Raw genomic sequence first — 19,818 nt, 5'->3', positions numbered from 1 at the left:
AAATCCCATAAAATTACAGTCCACAAAAAGGTGCAATCATTTAATCCACCTCAAGCTACTCTGTGATCTTGTGTCTTAGAGGAAACGCACTTTAAAAAATAGACAGACACACACAAATAGTGAGTTTTATATATATATATATATATATATATATATATATATATACCCAGTTACGTGTTGCATAAGTGGAATCACCACCACCAAAAAAAAGAAAAGCATCTTCTTTTTTTTTTTTTTTGAAGAAGGAATTAATAAAAGTGAGAGAAGAGAGAGAGAAAGAGTGTGTGTGTGAGAGAGAGAACGAGAGCTGGGAAAAAATATACAGAGAGAGAGAGAGAGAGAGAGAAAGAGAAAGAGGAGATAAAAACTGTTGTAGATAATGTTGACGCCATAAAAAGAAATGTAAAAAGCGAGAGAGAAAGGAAAAAAGAAATGTAAAGAGAGAGAGAGAGAGCTAGTGTGAGAGAGAGAGAGAGGAAATAAAAACACTTGTAGGTAGTGTTGATGCCGTAAAATGTTTTGTTTTTATTTTTTGGCATAAAAAGAAATGTACAGACCGAGCGAGAGAGAGAAGAAATAAAAACTCTTGTAGATAATGTTGATGCTGTGGAATGTCGGCGGGAAATGTTTTGTTTTTCTAAAAAAAAAAAAAGAAATGTAAAAAGTGAGCGAGAGAGAGAAAGCGAAAGAATGCTGATTTATTTACATGAATTTACATGAGAAATATTAAAGATAATATAGAAAGAATAAGAGTTCGTTGAGAAAGTTTGTTACTTGCGATTGATGAGAGGCTGACGGGTTAGTGAAGAGCACTTCGTTACATGTTGACTGGTCGAAGGTTCAACGGAAAAGAGAAAAGAAAGAAACAGGAAGTCACATGGCTGTGTCGCTCTCCAATTATCAGAGTTAAAGGGCGACAATCAAATTAGCCTGAAAATTCTAATTCCCACAATTACAATTAATCTGGAATATAGGAATAGTCAGAGCTCAGCTAATCAGAATGAGCGGAATTAGTCTGCGAAGACTTTATTATTTCTGAATCGGAAAAGGGAAATATTATGTTATGTCTATGAGTTTATGATCCAGTTACGAAGGGTGCAAGCACAATATATGTATAATGTGTATATTTCCTCCCGGTGTTTACTGGGGGCAGTAGGAGGACTTGATATTTAGAGGGAAAAATAGGAATTACTTCCTCTAAAGATCATTGTGATGGTGTTGCTCCTAAGATGAAATGTAGGATTTTATTATAATGACTAAATGTGTCTAAAATGTCATTCTAAAATTACATAAGATAATGGCTAATATTCTAGACATGATAAATTTGTATGTGGCATCTATTGTTTCAAACCTATGGTACTTTGGTCCAGAGGGGAATTTCTGCAATCAAAATCAAAATATATATATATATATATATATCCAGCCTTTGAGATTTAAAAAAAAAAATCACTCAACCGCTGGTCAAGTGTGAGGAAAAATTTACTCGCATCAAAATATTTTTACTCGTCCGACTTTGTCTTTGTTTCAGTCAATAATAGTAAATAATTTTACAACAATTCAAGAAATTACTGTGTGTATAATCTAACAAGAAAATATTTGTTTAACTCTTATAAATCAACTATTTTATTACTACAAATATTTCAGTAAATATTCAACAAAACGTTAAAATACAACACCAGTTTCTTTATATAGCATTATTCATATTATTGTTCCATAGAAATAAGAATCATTTTTTCGGATGCTTAACAGAACGATGCGTTTTTTTCCTCTTTCAAATGTTCGTCTTTACTTTTGTAAACATGAAGTGTATGTAGTTGTTGCATCGAAGAATTTTTTTCCAAATAAATTTCAAAATCAGAGAGCTAAATGAAAGCGATATTTTGACTACACGCCGAATATGTAAATTTTACCTATTGTTGACATTTAGCGTGACCACCTTTTTTCAATACGATATTCCAACGGTCTCACTGCTAGAGATGAAAGAATTCACAAATGATGAGACGTAGGTCATTCTAAGTCACCGCATATTTGAGGGTTGTAAAATAAATGAGTTTTTCCCGTTTCTTTATTTAAAGAAATTTTATCGACTGGCGAGCGAGTGATTTACGAATTTTAGTCGCCCCAAGAAATTTGCAATCGACAAAGGCTGTATATATATATATATATATATATATATATATATATATATATATATATATGGTTGTATGATTGCAGTTTGTAAGATGTAAGTCCACCTAATCTCTGGTATTTGTCAAAAAGTGCTCAATGAAAAGCAGAGCAGTACTATAGTATGTTTATTTATACATCATCAAGCCGCCTAATTAGGCCAGATCTCTAAATTAGGTGCAGCTATAACATGTATGCACACATATTGCCAATAATATTTGTATAAATAAATGCACTATATACATGTGTTCACACACACACACACACACACACACACACATATAAATCAAATAATGAAATACTGTAGGATAACAGATTGTATAATACTGTAAACATAACATCCAAATAAATATTTGTATCAATATTTATAAGACAATCCTAAGCAGATAAAGAAAGCTCAATATGTGAGATAGAGCAAAAATCCAATTAATGTGCTAATAAGCAAAATTTAATCATCAACAAAATTTCACACACATTTCTAGATACCTATATCTAATAAGTTCAAAAGAAAGGACACACTTAGGGAGGTATTTTGGTGGTCAAGTCACTAAATAGAGATTAGCTGGTTTCCCGGCATGGCCCAGGATGTAATATAGATTGACTGAAATACATGTTCTAGCTGGTTTCTAGGCGTTGCCAGGGATGTAATATAGACACATTATGTTGTATATTACCTGTTCTCTTCTCCCTAAGGTAAAACAATTTCATATACATGCTGTAAATTACCTATGCTAGGTATAAAACATGAACAATACCAGTCCTAGGGTAGATAAAACAAATAATACATAGAGATGAAAGATTCCTCTCCCCTAAGAATAAAACATATGTTCAATATCTGCTTTTGTTTTTTCATTGTTTATATGGTCCCGAGCAACGCCGGGTAGCCCTGCTAGTCTATTATATAAAAGGCAAAATGTGTCTGTTTTGCTAATATTTTCCTCGATGAGATGAGTCATTTGTTGAAAATCCAAGAATAAGTATTTGTACTCAATACAATAAACAATAAATTTTGTAATTCTACATAATTTTACTTAGAATTTATATATATATATATATATATATATATATATATATATATATATATATATACAGGGTGGGCCAAAATAAGGGTCCTATCTTTAAAGTTGAATAACTTCCACAAAATAAGTTAAACTCACCAAACTTTATGTGTGTGTAGACTGACCCTTCCGAGATTTTTTTGAAATAAACAAAACAAATTTTGGCCGAAAAACACTTCTTAAAACTTACATGAATTTATGAATTTTTAAAAATAGGACCCTTATTTTGGCCCACCCTGTATATATATATATATATATATATATATATATATTCCAGTAAGACGAGTAGCTTGGTTTTAAAGATCAGATGAACCAGAATACTTGAAATTTATATATATATATATATATATATATATATATATATATATATATATATATATGAGCAAACAGTTAATAAAATATGTCAAAAAACACCCTGAAATGAGTCAAAAACACATTCAATCTGAAAAGGAAACACTAGATAAGTCTTTAATCCTTCTCATCAGAGGGTAGGAATTAGCAAAATGCGGGATTGGATTTCGCATGCAGAAGTATTTGATGAAACAACAAGTAAGTCAAAGATCTTACTTGAAAACAAAAAAAAGTGAAGCAGAGGGAATATGGTAAAGAAAAATGTGATTACACACGAATGGATAGTCTGGTAGAAGATAAAAAATCCAGTGACGGTAAAATCCAAATGTAAAACTTCAAGGAAGTTAAAAGAATTTCCATTTGTACAAGTAAAATCCAAGGAAATCCCGTAATTGGAAGAAGATGGTCCGTAATAATCCAAAGGCAGAAATCCATGGAATAATTCACAAAAATGTGTACAAGAAAAAAGAAGAAAAGATTCCAATAATATTAATAAAAGAAAAATAAGATGTGCTTTTATATATGCTTTTTATATATGCTTTTTATATATATATATATATATATATATATATATATATATGCTACCTGGTGTTGCCCAGATATAAAGTATAATATAGTGATGTAAAACTTCCCCTCTTCCTCCGGTTTCCCCTTACCTTCCCCACCTCCTCTTTCTTTTCTGTGCAGTCCATTCCTCTCTCTGAACATACACACAGATAATTTGAGGAATGAATCAGCCTAACTCCTCTCCTATCATATCTGTGTATGTGCCAGTTTAGGTTCAAATTTCTAAATTTTAGATATCATTCATTCCGGACAATGTGGATCAAGAATATCCTAACTTTGTGGGTATTTGTTTTGTAGTTTTTGACTTTTAGCCGTCATTGCTAACCGAATCTTTCTCTCATCCTCTCTCTCTATCTTTTCTCCACCCAACACATTTCTTTCTTCGGACATCGACAAACACAGATGAGAACTGAGTAGCAAAAAAAAAAAAAAATGATTTAGTTAGTGGCGTAAAAACTGACACCTTATTTGACATAATTTGTGCCAGTTTTTTTTTTTTTTTTCGAGGGGGGGGGCAAAGAATGATTTTTTTTTTTTTTTTTTTTTTTTTTCAAAATTTTAGATATTATTCATCCAGGGCGACACTGCTCAATAATATACCAACTTTGCAGGTGTTTGTTTTGTAGGGTTTCTTTTTTTTTTTACTTTTAACTGGACACGCGCACATGCACACATGGAGTATGTAAGTATCTCCACTGGACCATCTGTAAAAAATTAAACATCCAGCGTAGCAACAAGTCCAGGGAACATCAACCTGAAAGAACAGTTGGAAATGACTTATATACCATACATTACGACCATGTAATCCCTATAGCCACCTACCTTGAAAATGCTGTTGTGAAACCTGACATAGTTATATGGAATAAGTTAGAGAGGTTGAAGTGAGTGTCCCTAATGATGGAGGTCTGAACAGAGCTGAAAGGGAGAAACAGACCAAATATTAAAGTCTCATATATGATATGAAAAGAAACTGGAATCTTAGGGAGATATCAATCATACCAGTTATTATAGGTGCCACAGAGCTTATGAAGAAGAACCTGAAGTCCTACCTAACTAATATTCCTGGTGAACCAAGTGCAAAAAATACCCAGACAATTGACAGTATAAGGGAACAACGAGAATACTAAAAAGAGCTCTCGGCTGGTTTCAATAAAAAGCAGGGCAATGTTGGCAGCTGGTTTGGCTGCCCCATACCCAGCGTTACAATCTTCAAAGGAAGAAACGTAAAAAAAGAAAAAGAAATAAACATTATACCAGTTGTGATAGGAGCAACTGACTTAATAAAAAAGAATCTTTAGAATTTCTTATTTTATTATGGAAAACCAAGCTGTAACGAAATACAGATAGCAGCCATAAAGGGAACAGTGTCTATTCTTAAAAGAGCCTTCGAATATAAATTTAAATCATAACAGTGTTAGCTCCAGGAGGAAGCCCTTTGATATCTTAAAACTTAAGTAAAATCTATCTATCTATATATCTATAAAAGTGAACGTGTGTGTGTGTGTGTGTGTGTGTGTGTGTATGTGTGTGTGTGTACATTTCCCTACGCAATAACTCTGTCAATTTTCAGTCTACAGACCTGAAATTTGATATACAGAGTACTGAAATCTTTGTAATCAGGTTTCGGCCAGAAATTTGGCTGTTAAGGGGGTCAAAGTTCAACGACTTAACCTTTGAGAACTCTACCAAACTCCTCCGACAATTTTGGGTCTAAACACTTGAAATATTAGATATAGGTTCCTTGGACATGGATCTAACTTAATAACTTTATTTGAGCCCCAAACAATAAATGTTAAAGGGTCATAATAGGGGTCAAAGTTTAAAAAATTGACCACTTTTTTTTTTTTTTTGCTCAACATACACCTCCAAACATCCGGGCAACGCCGGGCCGAAATGCTAGTATATATATAAAAAAAAGAGACATAATATATGTAAATTGTTCAGAAAATAATGACCGATTTAAGAAACGTATAATTTATTCATTGAACTATTGTGAAACTCATTTAAAGAGTTTCACCAATTTGCTTCAGATGGTTGGACATCATTAAAATAACAATAATCAGTGCATTAAACGTTTCTTTGATGTGCGATTTTGTCCAACTATTATTTTTAAACGCTCGTTGTAAAGACTGCGTGGTCATCCTCAACTTTTTCTTCAAGGCAATGACATAATTTCTGAAACCGCATGCGTTCTTTTCTTTTTTTTCACTCATTTGTGTACTCATCTCGCCATGCTCTGCTGATAGGGGACAGCATTGTGATCGAGTGTGAACTCCTGCAAGAAAAGGACACACATTTTTCTAATTTTTGTCATTTTTGTTATCAATGGCATCTATATATATATAAAAGGCAAAACGGTCACACACGTTTTTGTATGTACAAGAAAGGGGGGGGGGACTATCGACCACGTTACTATTTTTTAGAACTTTTTATATACTCCCTAGATTATAATATCTACGATTTGCAAACAGCCGTCGTATCTACATTTATTCACATCGACTTTAAAAAAATTCTCTCTATTCCGTTTTCTCATGTGTTTGTTTGTCTTTTTCGTATAAATCCACTGTCAAAAATTTTCCCCACTCTTTATCTGTGCCAAAACCAAAACGTAGATTCCATGAACAAAGCTTCTTTCTTAGAAGTGCACGCCTGTGGAACTCTGTTCCATCTGCCTGTTTCCCACCTGACTACAACTTGGATGTCTTCAAGTCCAACATAAACAAATTACTGATGAACTGCCCTGTTAAGTAGACACTTTATCAAATCTGAACATTAACGTACTGTACGCGCAATAACCCTTATCCCCGAGTGGCCTCCGGGCCTTGGTAAGTGGTGACCACCTTGTAAAAAAAAAATAATAAAAATAAAAAAAAATAAAGCGAATCTAATTGGAGTGAAGGTACAACACTGGGCATTTCGTGCCGGAACGTCTTGAAAGCAATTAGCTTTGATCAATGTGAGAAAACCCTTTATATCAGACAATTGCTATTCATTTCGACACTGCCAGAGTTCCCTCTTTTTTCAGGGGAATGACCTCGTGGGGAAGCAAATAAATATCACGAGAGAAAACAGAAGGCTTCACTGGCCCCAGGCCAGGTTTAAAAGCCACTTTCATTTCTTTGCTGACTCCTATGATTCTCAACTTAATTATCATTGAGTTGACAACTTTTTGATTGACATCGCTAAATTTGAACGCTTTTCAATTCCTGTGGCGTTATAGCGTAGCGGTAAGATGTCACGTTTTCTTTCACTACCTTTTTCCGCCTGCGCGTCACGGGTTTAAGCCTGCCTGCCTACTAACACTTTTTTTCTCTAAACAAACACCTTCAAACACCCCGGGCAATGCCGGGCACCCCTGGTAGTTTTATATGATTTTAAAAAATTGTACCTGGAAATAAGTTATTAGACATTTATTAAGGAGTATATATCATTTATGAAATATGAAAAACACTGACAAAACAGTGATCGAAATGAACTTTTTAACAGGCATCCGTATTATTTGGATTCTTTGGACTACTGATCTCATTTGGAGTGTAATTTTCACAACGTTTCGGTCGATTTAACCTCCCACCTTCTTCTGGTGTATCTTGTTGAACTTTGGAATGTTTCTGTCAAACTCGGAAATTTGGACAGAATTTCAAACGGAACCTTTTATTTACTTCACAGGGGTAGCTTGCTCTCGTTCCGTCAGCCATGACTGGATAGAGGTCCTAAGTAATTTGCAATTGTATTTTTCAGTTGCCCATACTGAGAATTGAACCTTCAACCTTTAGGAGAATATCACTTTTTACAATAGATTTTTCCAAGTACTCTAATCACGGGTCCTTGTAGACAGTTCTAGTACGAATTTTGGAAGCCTTAAACCTATTTTATTTCTAGTTGTAAATATCACTATTTATTACTAACTATTATTACTATATATTATTGTATTTATTACTATAATATATATTATGTTCTTTTTTACTTATTACTGTATATATTATCTATTATTTATAATTAACAGTTCCCATATCGTGTTAAATTCTATACTAGGTCTACTTAGTAATTGATTGTTGCCCAGCATATCTGCTGCTTCTTTGAATCATAAATATTTCCCTTATCCTTCCAGATACAGTCAGCCATATCCGACTTTACAATCTCTCTACGTATTAAGGCTTTTCGATGTTCTTCTAACTGTACTTTCAATGGACGACATGTCTCACCTTTACATGGAGGTTTTTTTTTTTTGTTTTTTTATACACAGGCATCACCACATTATAAAGGCCAAGAGGCCACTCAAGGATAAGGGTTAAAGAGTGTACAGTAGAAATTGGACAATAGAGTAATCATTAGTAATGAAAATTTGGTAAATTTGATAACTTATATGGAACGGCTCATCAAGAACTTATTTACGTTAGACTTGAACACAACCATATTGTAGTCAGCCGGAAAAGCAGGAAAACGGAAGACAATTCCACAGGCGTGCAGTTCTAAGAAAGAAGCTTTGTTCATGGAATCTACGTTAAGGTTTAGGCACAGATAAAGAGTGGGGGGAATTATTAATAGTGTTTACAGCTAGACGAGTGTTTCTTGTGAAAGTTAGGCGAGGGGGGACCATAGACTGAAGCTCAGTCGAACACTTTCCATGAAAATAACGATACATCAGAGACAAACTCGCAACATCTCTTCTGTGAGATAGAGGTTGCAGGGAAGAGAAAAGGACATCTCCTACGAGGCTACGAAGTCTATTTTGAACTCTATCAAGGCAGGACAAGTCCTTTCTAGCAGCTCCTGCCCAGATGTGGCAACAGTATTCCATCCTTGGATGTACCTGGCTCTTATATAGATAGAGAATTGCATCAGCAGTGAGATATCTACCGGATCGATAGAAAGATCCCACCATTTTTCCAGCGGCCTTAGCAACAGATTTGATGTACGTGTTCCATTTAAGATCAGGAGTAATGGTCAAGCCCAGAAGCTTGTCAAAACTTGAGGCCTCCTGAAGACGAGAGTCATTCATTTCAATTGATGCCAGATGTGGATCAGAATGTTGATGATGTAAAGAGTTACATATACACATTTCTTAGTCATGGTTTTTTTTTCTCTAGAGGGTTTGACTCGCACAAGCTGTTTCTGGAAAGTTGAATTGATTCTCAATACTGTTCTGATGTCATATGGATTGCATATTCTTTGAAGTTTTTTTTTCAACAAGTCCTCCATGTATGGTATACAAACTGTGGTGTTTCCGGGTGGTGTCCTTTGGTGTCTGATCCAGATTTCTTGGAGCTGATGTCATGCTCTCTGGATAGTTGTTTCAGTGGAGGATTTCTCTTAAACTGTCCATCTCTTCTGGATAGCCACTGCTGTTGCTACATTATTGAAACAACAAACATATTTATTAAAGAAACAGGTACATTTATTGAAGCAACAAACATATTTATTAAAGAAACAGGTACATTTATTGAAGCAACAAACATTTATTAAAGAAACAGGTATATTTATTGAAGAAACAAACATATTTATTAAAGAAACAGGTATATTTATTGAAGCTACAAACATATTTATTAAAGAAACAGGTACATTTATTGAAGCAACAAACATATTTATTAAAGAAACAGGTACATTTATTGAAGCAACAAACATATTTATTAAAGAAACAGGTACATTTATTGAAGCCGCAAACATATTTATTAAAGAAACAGGTACATTTATTGAAGCAACAAACATATTTATTAAAGAAACAGGTACATTTATTGAAGCAACAAACATATTTATTAAAGAAACAGGTACATTTATTGAAGCCGCAAACATATTTATTAAAGAAACAGGTACATTTATTGAAGCAACAAACATATTTATTAAAGAAACAGGTACATTTATTGAAGCAACAAACATATTTATTAAAGAAACAGGTACATTTATTGAAGCAACAAGCATATTTATTAAAGAAACAGGTACATTTATTGAAGCAACAAACATATTTATTAAAGAAACAGGTACATTTATTGAAGCAACAAACATATTTATTAAAGAAACGGGTACATTTATTGAAGCAACAAACATATTTATTAAAGAAACAGGTACATTTATTGAAGCCGCAAACATATTTATTAAAGAAACAGGTACATTTATTGAAGCAACAAACATATTTATTAAAGAAACAGGTACATTTATTGAAGACACAAACATATTTATTAAAGAAACAGGTACATTTATTGAAGCAACAAGCATATTTATTAAAGAAACAAGTACATTTATTGAAGCAACAAACATATTTATTAAAGAAACAGGTACATTTATTGAAGCAACAAACATATTTATTAAAGAAACAGGTATATTTATTGAAGCCGCAAACATATTTATTAAAGAAACAGGTACATTTATTGAAGCAACAAACATATTTATTAAAGAAACAGGTATATTTATTGAAGCAACAAACATATTTATTAAAGAAACAAGTACATTTATTGAAGCAACAAACATATTTATTAAAGAAACAGGTACATTTATTGAAGCAACAAACATATTTATTAAAGAAACAGGTACATTTATTGAAGCAACAAACATATTTATTAAAGAAACAGGTACATTTATTGAAGCAACAAACATATTTATTAAAGAAACAGGTATATTTATTGAAGCCGCAAACATATTTATTAAAGAAACAGGTACATTTATTGAAGCAACAAGCATATTTATTAAAGAAACGGGTATATTTATTGAAGCAACAAACATATTTATTAAAGAAACAAGTACATTTATTGAAGCAACAAGCATATTTATTAAAGAAACGGGTATATTTATTGAAGCAACAAACATATTTATTAAAGAAACGGGTATATTTATTGAAGCAACAAACATATTTATTAAAGAAACAAGTACATTTATTGAAGCAACAAACATATTTATTAAAGAAACAGGTACATTTATTGAAGCAACAAACATATTTATTAAAGAAACAGGTACATTTATTGAAGCAACAAACATATTTATTAAAGAAACAGGTACATTTATTGAAGCAACAAACATATTTATTAAAGAAACAGGTACATTTATTGAAGCAACAAACATATTTATTAAAGAAACAGGTATATTTATTGAAGCCGCAAACATATTTATTAAAGAAACAGGTACATTTATTGAAGCAACAAACATATTTATTAAAGAAACAGGTATATTTATTGAAGCAACAAACATATTTATTAAAGAAACAGGTACATTTATTGAAGCAACAAACATATTTATTAAAGAAACAGGTACATTTATTGAAGCAACAAACATATTTATTAAAGAAACAGGTACATTTATTGAAGCAACAAACATATTTATTAAAGAAACAGGTACATTTATTGAAGCAACAAACATATTTATTAAAGAAACAGGTACATTTATTGAAGCAACAAACATATTTATTAAAGAAACAGGTACATTTATTGAAGCAACAAACATATTTATTAAAGAAACAGGTACATTTATTGAAGCAACAAACATATTTATTAAAGAAACAGGTACATTTATTGAAGCAACAAACATATTTATTAAAGAAACAGGTACATTTATTGAAGCAACAAACATATTTATTAAAGAAACAGGTATATTTATTGAAGCAACAAACATATTTATTAAAGAAACAGGTACATTTATTGAAGCAACAAACATATTTATTAAAGAAACAGGTACATTTATTGAAGCAACAAACATATTTATTAAAGAAACAGGTACATTTATTGAAGCAACAAACATATTTATTAAAGAAACAGGTACATTTATTGAAGCAACAAACATATTTATTAAAGAAACAGGTACATTTATTGAAGCAACAAACATATTTATTAAAGAAACAGGTATATTTATTGAAGCCGCAAACATATTTATTAAAGAAACAGGTACATTTATTGAAGCAACAAACATATTTATTAAAGAAACAGGTATATTTATTGAAGCAACAAACATATTTATTAAAGAAACAGGTACATTTATTGAAGCAACAAACATATTTATTAAAGAAACAGGTACATTTATTGAAGCAACAAACATATTTATTAAAGAAACAGGTACATTTATTGAAGCAACAAACATATTTATTAAAGAAACAGGTACATTTATTGAAGCAACAAACATATTTATTAAAGAAACAGGTACATTTATTGAAGCAACAAACATATTTATTAAAGAAACAGGTACATTTATTGAAGCAACAAACATATTTATTAAAGAAACAGGTACATTTATTGAAGCAACAAACATATTTATTAAAGAAACAGGTACATTTATTGAAGCAACAAACATATTTATTAAAGAAACAGGTACATTTATTGAAGCAACAAACATATTTATTAAAGAAACAGGTACATTTATTGAAGCAACAAACATATTTATTAAAGAAACAGGTACATTTATTGAAGCAACAAGCATATTTATTAAAGAAACAGGTACATTTATTGAAGCAACAAACATATTTATTAAAGAAACGGGTACATTTATTGAAGCAACAAACATATTTATTGAAGAAACAGGTACATTTATTGAAGCAACAAGCATATTTATTAAAGAAACAGGTACATTTATTGAAGCAACAAGCATATTTATTAAAGAAACAGGTACATTTATTGAAGCAACAAACATATTTATTAAAGAAACGGGTACATTTATTGAAGCAACAAACATATTTATTAAAGAAACAGGTACATTTATTGAAGCAACAAACATATTTATTAAAGAAACGGGTACATTTATTTAAGCAACAAGCATATTTATTAAAGAAACGGGTACATTTATTGAAGCAACAAGCATATTTATTAAAGAAACAGGTACATTTATTGAAGCAACAAACATATTTATTAAAGAAACAGGTACATTTATTGAAGCAACAAACATATTTATTAAAGAAACGGGTACATTTATTGAAGCAACAAGCATATTTATTAAAGAAACAGGTACATTTATTGAAGCAACAAACATATTTATTAAAGAAACGGGTACATTTATTGAAGCAACAAACATATTTATTAAAGAAACGGGTACATTTATTGAAGCAACAAACATATTTATTAAAGAAACAGGTACATTTATTGAAGCAACAAACATATTTATTAAAGAAACGGGTACATTTATTGAAGCAACAAACATATTTATTAAAGAAACGGGTACATTTATTGAAGCAACAAACATATTTATTAAAGAAACAGGTACATTTATTGAAGCAACAAACATATTTATTAAAGAAACAGGTACATTTATTGAAGCAACAAACATATTTATTAAAGAAACAGGTACATTTATTGAAGCAACAAACATATTTATTAAAGAAACAGGTACATTTATTGAAGCAACAAACATATTTATTAAAGAAACGGGTACATTTATTGAAGCAACAAGCATATTTATTAAAGAAACAGGTACATTTATTGAAGCAACAAACATATTTATTAAAGAAACGGGTACATTTATTGAAGCAACAAACATATTTATTAAAGAAACGGGTACATTTATTGAAGCAACAAGCATATTTATTAAAGAAACAGGTACATTTATTGAAGCAACAAACATATTTATTAAAGAAACAGGTACATTTATTGAAGCAACAAACATATTTATTAAAGAAACAGATACATTTATTGAAGCAACAAACATATTTATTAAAGAAACGGGTACATTTATTGAAGCAACAAACATATTTATTAAAGAAACAGGTACATTTATTGAAGCAACAAACATATTTATTAAAGAAACGGGTACATTTATTGAAGCAACAAACATATTTATTAAAGAAACGGGTACATTTATTGAAGCAACAAACATATTTATTAAAGAAACAGGTACATTTATTGAAGCAACAAACATATTTATTAAAGAAACGGGTACATTTATTGAAGCAACAAACATATTTATTAAAGAAACGGGTACATTTATTGAAGCAACAAACATATTTATTAAAGAAACGGGTACATTTATTGAAGCAACAAACATATTTATTAAAGAAACAGGTACATTTATTGAAGCAACAAACATATTTATTAAAGAAACAGGTACATTTATTGAAGCAACAAACATATTTATTAAAGAAACAGGTACATTTATTGAAGCAACAAACATATTTATTAAAGAAACAGGTACATTTATTGAAGCAACAAACATATTTATTAAAGAAACGGGTACATTTATTGAAGCAACAAGCATATTTATTAAAGAAACAGGTACATTTATTGAAGCAACAAACATATTTATTAAAGAAACGGGTACATTTATTGAAGCAACAAACATATTTAATAAAGAAACGGGTACATTTATTGAAGCAACAAGCATATTTATTAAAGAAACAGGTACATTTATTGAAGCAACAAACATATTTATTAAAGAAACAGGTACATTTATTGAAGCAACAAACATATTTATTAAAGAAACAGGTACATTTATTGAAGCAACAAACATATTTATTAAAGAAACGGGTACATTTATTGAAGCAACAAACATATTTATTAAAGAAACAGGTACATTTATTGAAGCAACAAACATATTTATTAAAGAAACGGGTACATTTATTGAAGCAACAAACATATTTATTAAAGAAACGGGTACATTTATTGAAGCAACAAACATATTTATTAAAGAAACAGGTACATTTATTGAAGCAACAAACATATTTATTAAAGAAACAGGTACATTTATTGAAGCAACAAACATATTTATTAAAGAAACAGGTACATTTATTGAAGCAACAAACATATTTATTAAAGAAACGGGTACATTTATTGAAGCAACAAACATATTTATTAAAGAAACGGGTACATTTATTGAAGCAACAAACATATTTATTAAAGAAACGGGTACATTTATTGAAGCAACAAACATATTTATTAAAGAAACGGGTACATTTATTGAAGCAACAAACATATTTATTAAAGAAACGGGTACATTTATTGAAGCAACAAACATATTTATTAAAGAAACAGGTACATTTATTGAAGCAACAAACATATTTATTAAAGAAACAGGTACATTTATTGAAGCAACAAACATATTTATTAAAGAAACAGGTACATTTATTGAAGCAACAAACATATTTATTAAAGAAACGGGTACATTTATTGAAGCAACAAACATATTTATTAAAGAAACGGGTACATTTATTGAAGCAACAAACATATTTATTAAAGAAACGGGTACATTTATTGAAGCAACAAACATATTTATTAAAGAAACGGGTACATTTATTGAAGCAACAAACATATTTATTAAAGAAACAGGTACATTTATTGAAGCAACAAACATATTTATTAAAGAAACAGGTACATTTATTGAAGCAACAAACATATTTATTAAAGAAACGGGTACATTTATTGAAGCAACAAACATATTTATTAAAGAAACGGGTACATTTATTGAAGCAACAAACATATTTATTAAAGAAACGGGTACATTTATTGAAGCAACAAACATATTTATTAAAGAAACAGGTACATTTATTGAAGCAACAAACATATTTATTAAAGAAACAGGTACATTTATTGAAGCAACAAGCATATTTATTAAAGAAACAGGTACATTTATTGAAGCAACAAACATATTTATTAAAGAAACAGGTACATTTATTGAAGCAACAAACATATTTATTAAAGAAACAGGTACATTTATTGAAGCAACAAACATATTTATTAAAGAAACAGGTACATTTATTGAAGCAACAAACATATTTATTAAAGAAACGGGTACATTTATTGAAGCAACAAGCATATTTATTAAAGAAACAGGTACATTTATTGAAGCAACAAACATATTTATTAAAGAAACAGGTGCATTTATTGAAGCAACAAACATATTTATTAAAGAAACAGGTACATTTATTGAAGCAACAAACATATTTATTAAAGAAAATGTGTATTTGTCCAAAAATATGAATTTTTATTTTATTACTAGCAGGGGGTGAGGGCTCGTGGTTCTGCCCGGTCGTAAATATGCTTAAATATATTCTAATTCATGGAGAATTTGTGTTTATTATTACGGAGCCAATTCTTTATTGAATATTATATTCTACCTAATATACAGTAGTGATTTCAAAAGATTTTAGAATCGAAACCAAAACATTTAGCACTCAAGCTGCATTCCCTACTGTTTGAGCTATCGACAGATAGATAAGTTTTCTAGCTCAGTAGAGGGAGCCGACCTTCTTTGCAGCAGATTATATGTATTTTTTTTTTCTAATTTATGTTTCCTGAAACTGTTAGGCTGATGAGTCTTGATATCTAATCAACATATTCACAACAGTTAAACTTTCCTTTTTTTTTTTACTTGGGAGGTCACCACTTATCAAGGCCTTTTTCTTTCTTTCTTTTTTTTACATAGGAGTCACCACTTATCAAGGCTCAGAGGTCACTCGAGGATAAGGGTTAAAGAGTGTACAGTAATCAATGGGACAATATCATAGTAATTTTTAATAGTGTAAATTTGATAAATTGGATTACTTAAGGATAACAACTCAAGAACTTGTTTACATTGGACTTGAAGACAATCAGTGTAGTCAGCTGGAAAGCAGGCAAACGGAAGATAGTTCTACAGTTGTGCAATTCTAAGAAAGAAGCTTTGTTTCGGTTTAGACACGGATAAATAGTGGGGGAAATTATTGATAGTGTTTTCAGCCAGGCGAGTGTTTCTCGTGAATATTTGGCGAGGGTGGACCATAGATTGAAGCTCAGATGAGCATTTGCTATGAAAATAACAATAAAGTAGAGACAGGCTCGCAACATCTCTTCTGTGAGAAAAAGGTTGCAGGGAAGAGAAAAGGGCATCCCCTACTAGGCTACAAAGTCTATTTTGAACTCTGTCAAGGCAAGATAAGTCTAGCAGCTCCTGCCCAGATGTGGCAACAGTACTCTATCCTTGGACGTACCTGGCTCTTATATAGATAGAGAATTGCATCAACAGTGAGATATCTACTGGATCGATAGTAGAATCCCACCATTTTTCCAGTGACCTTGGCAACGGATTTCATGTATGTTTTCCATTTAAGATCAGGACTAAAGGTCAAGCCCAGAAGCTTGTCAAAACATGGAGCCTCCCCAAGACAAGAGCCATTTATTTCAGTTGACGCCAGATGGGGATCAGAGTATTGATGATGTAAAGATAGAAGTTTGGTTTTAGATGCATTAAAAGTAACCAGCCACTTCTTTCCCCATTGTACCACTTGCTCAAGATCAGAGGAGAGAGCATCAGAGAGAGCTTGGTCGTTTACGGCCATTGATGTGATGACATAGATGGTAGTGTCGTCAGCATAAGTGTCTATGAATGATCTAAGGATGTGATTTGGAAGATCATTGATGTAGATCAGGAAGAGAGTTGGATCCAGGATGGACCCCTGAGCGACTCCAGCATTGATATTATAAGATTCTGATTTCTGCCCATCAACCACTACTTTTATGAAGTGGCAGTAGTAAGTTCAACAACTCTAGAATTTACACGATCAGATCATGTGTTAATTTCTTAAGAAAATTATATCGAACAAATTGGAAGTAACCGCTTGATAAAATAAAGTAAACGAACAAAATATGCACTTTTATATATTTATAAATATTTATTTAACAGAAAAAAAAGAAACACTTTTTTTTAAAAGTGTCTTAACGGAACAAAATATAATCTAAAAAAAAAACTGACACTTTGTCATGTGTAAAGTGTAAAACTTGAAATAAAATATTTAAAAAACATTTTTAAAATATTTAAAAACATTAATAATTCGTAATATCGTGATAAAACTTTAATAATTCATAATATCGTGGTTTGATGGTTTTACCCTCAAATTAAATAATAAAAAAAATATTAAAATATTTTTTAAAAACCGTGCGTAATAAAAGAAAATGAAAATATTTAAATAATTTTTTAAATATTTTTTATTAAATATCAATTAAATATTTTTTATTAAATATTAATTAAATATTTTTTATTAAATAGTAAATATTTTTTATTAAATATTAATTAAATATTTTTTATTAAATATTAATTAAATATTTTTTATTAAATATTAATTAAATATTTTTTATTTTATGTTTTAAAACTTTAATAATTCGTAATATCGTGATTTGACGGTGTAAAATACTGATGTGACCGTTCTAGAGTTGTCGAACTTTGCCGGTCTTAACTTAAGATAAGGGTTATGTGTTGGGTAGATAAGACAACATGATCAGTTATGGAGGAACTTGGTAAAACATACATTATTTTACAGGACGGCTCAATAAAAATTTATTTACATTAGCCTTGAAGACGGCCATGTTATAAGTAGCTGGGAAGCAGACATGCAGCTCTGCATTCCACATACAGACAGTTCTAAAAAAGAAACTCTGCCCATGGAATTTTCGTTTAGTTCTAAGCACTGATAGAGTGTGAGGGAAGTTGTTGGCTGTTGTTACAGCCAGGCGAGTATTTATTGTGAATGTTTAACATGGAAAAACCAAAGATTGGAGCTCAGCCGAGCACCTATTATAAAAGTAAAGATATAGAAGAGACAGGCTCACAACGTCTCTCCTGTGAGAAAGACAAAGTTGAGACGTGAAATGGTCCCCAGCCACTAAATTTTGTGGACGGTTTTGTACCCAGTCAAGGAAGGAAAGGGTCCTCTTAGGAGCTTCAATCCAGATGTGGCAACAGCACTCCATTTTAAAGATGTATTTGACTTTTTTTATAGGTAGGAGATTGTGTCTAGAGACCCAGGCGAAGTAAGACGGCTAATTACAGAGAAGAGAAGGTAAAACGAAGCAGAAACATTTTCTCTACATAATTATATACCATTACACGGTCATTACAATGTCCGCTTAATGGCACTTGCTTTTATGATAGCGTGTGCTGACTATGATTACAAAGCTTGTAACTAAAAATTAAGCCTCGTTTAATTGAACGATATCCATGCCACACAATTGGTACGTGAAAAGTCGCCAAACCTATCCGGCAATCTTTTAATTAATATCTGTTGCCATATCTGGGCAGGAGCTGCTAAAAACAGCCTATCCTACCTTGACAGAGTACAAAATAGACTTTGTGGCTTAGTGGGGGGATGCCCTTTTCTCTACCCTGCAACCTCTCTCCCACAGAAGAGACGTTGCGAGCCTATCCTTGTTTTATCGTTATTTCCATGGCAGGTGCTCGTCTGAACTCCAATCTCTGGTCCCCCCCTCGCCAATCTTTCACGAAAAACACCCGTCTATCTAGCTGAATCCACTGTGAAAAATTTCCCCCACTCTATATCTGTGCCTAAATCAAAACGCGGATTCCATAAACAAAGCTTCTTTCTTAGACATGCACGCCTGTGGAACTCTGTTCCGTCTGCCTGCTTCCCACAGGACTACAACTTGGATGTCTTCAAGTCCAATGTTAACAAATTCCTAATGAACCGCCCCCCCCCCAAGTAAACACTTCATCAAATCTCCACACTAACGTAATGTACTTGCAATAACCCTTATCCTTCCGGGCCTTGATAAGTGGTGATCACTGTGTAAAAAAAAAAAAAAAAAAAAAAAAAAAAATCTCTCGTCTAGCTGTCTGAATTTTACTTCAACAAGTTCTCGGAAATCAAGGGAGCCCCTTTCTGGAGCCAACACTTGATTTCTACATGAGTAACATAGATATTCGAATATCCTCTTAAAAAAGTTACACGGAAACAAGAACATAGGGATAGAGCAGAAAAATATATTAACAAGAACATACAAAAGCTCTG

General features: G+C 31.3%; 1 protein-coding gene across 3 annotated transcripts in view; it reads left to right on the top strand.

The window, feature by feature from the left end:
- Positions 1–19,818, top strand: part of LOC145269510 (inositol polyphosphate 5-phosphatase K-like) — a 300,729-nt gene that overhangs the window by 62,799 nt on the left and 218,112 nt on the right. The gene's annotated exons all lie outside the window — the stretch shown is intronic.

Source organism: Euprymna scolopes, chromosome 45, assembly GCF_053919585.1.
Source record: "Euprymna scolopes isolate OS-2025 chromosome 45, ASM5391958v1, whole genome shotgun sequence".
Classification (NCBI taxonomy): Eukaryota; Metazoa; Mollusca; class Cephalopoda; order Sepiida; family Sepiolidae; genus Euprymna; species Euprymna scolopes.
The sequence above is the reverse complement of the archived record's forward strand: the minus strand, read 5'-3'. Positions and strand labels throughout refer to the sequence as shown.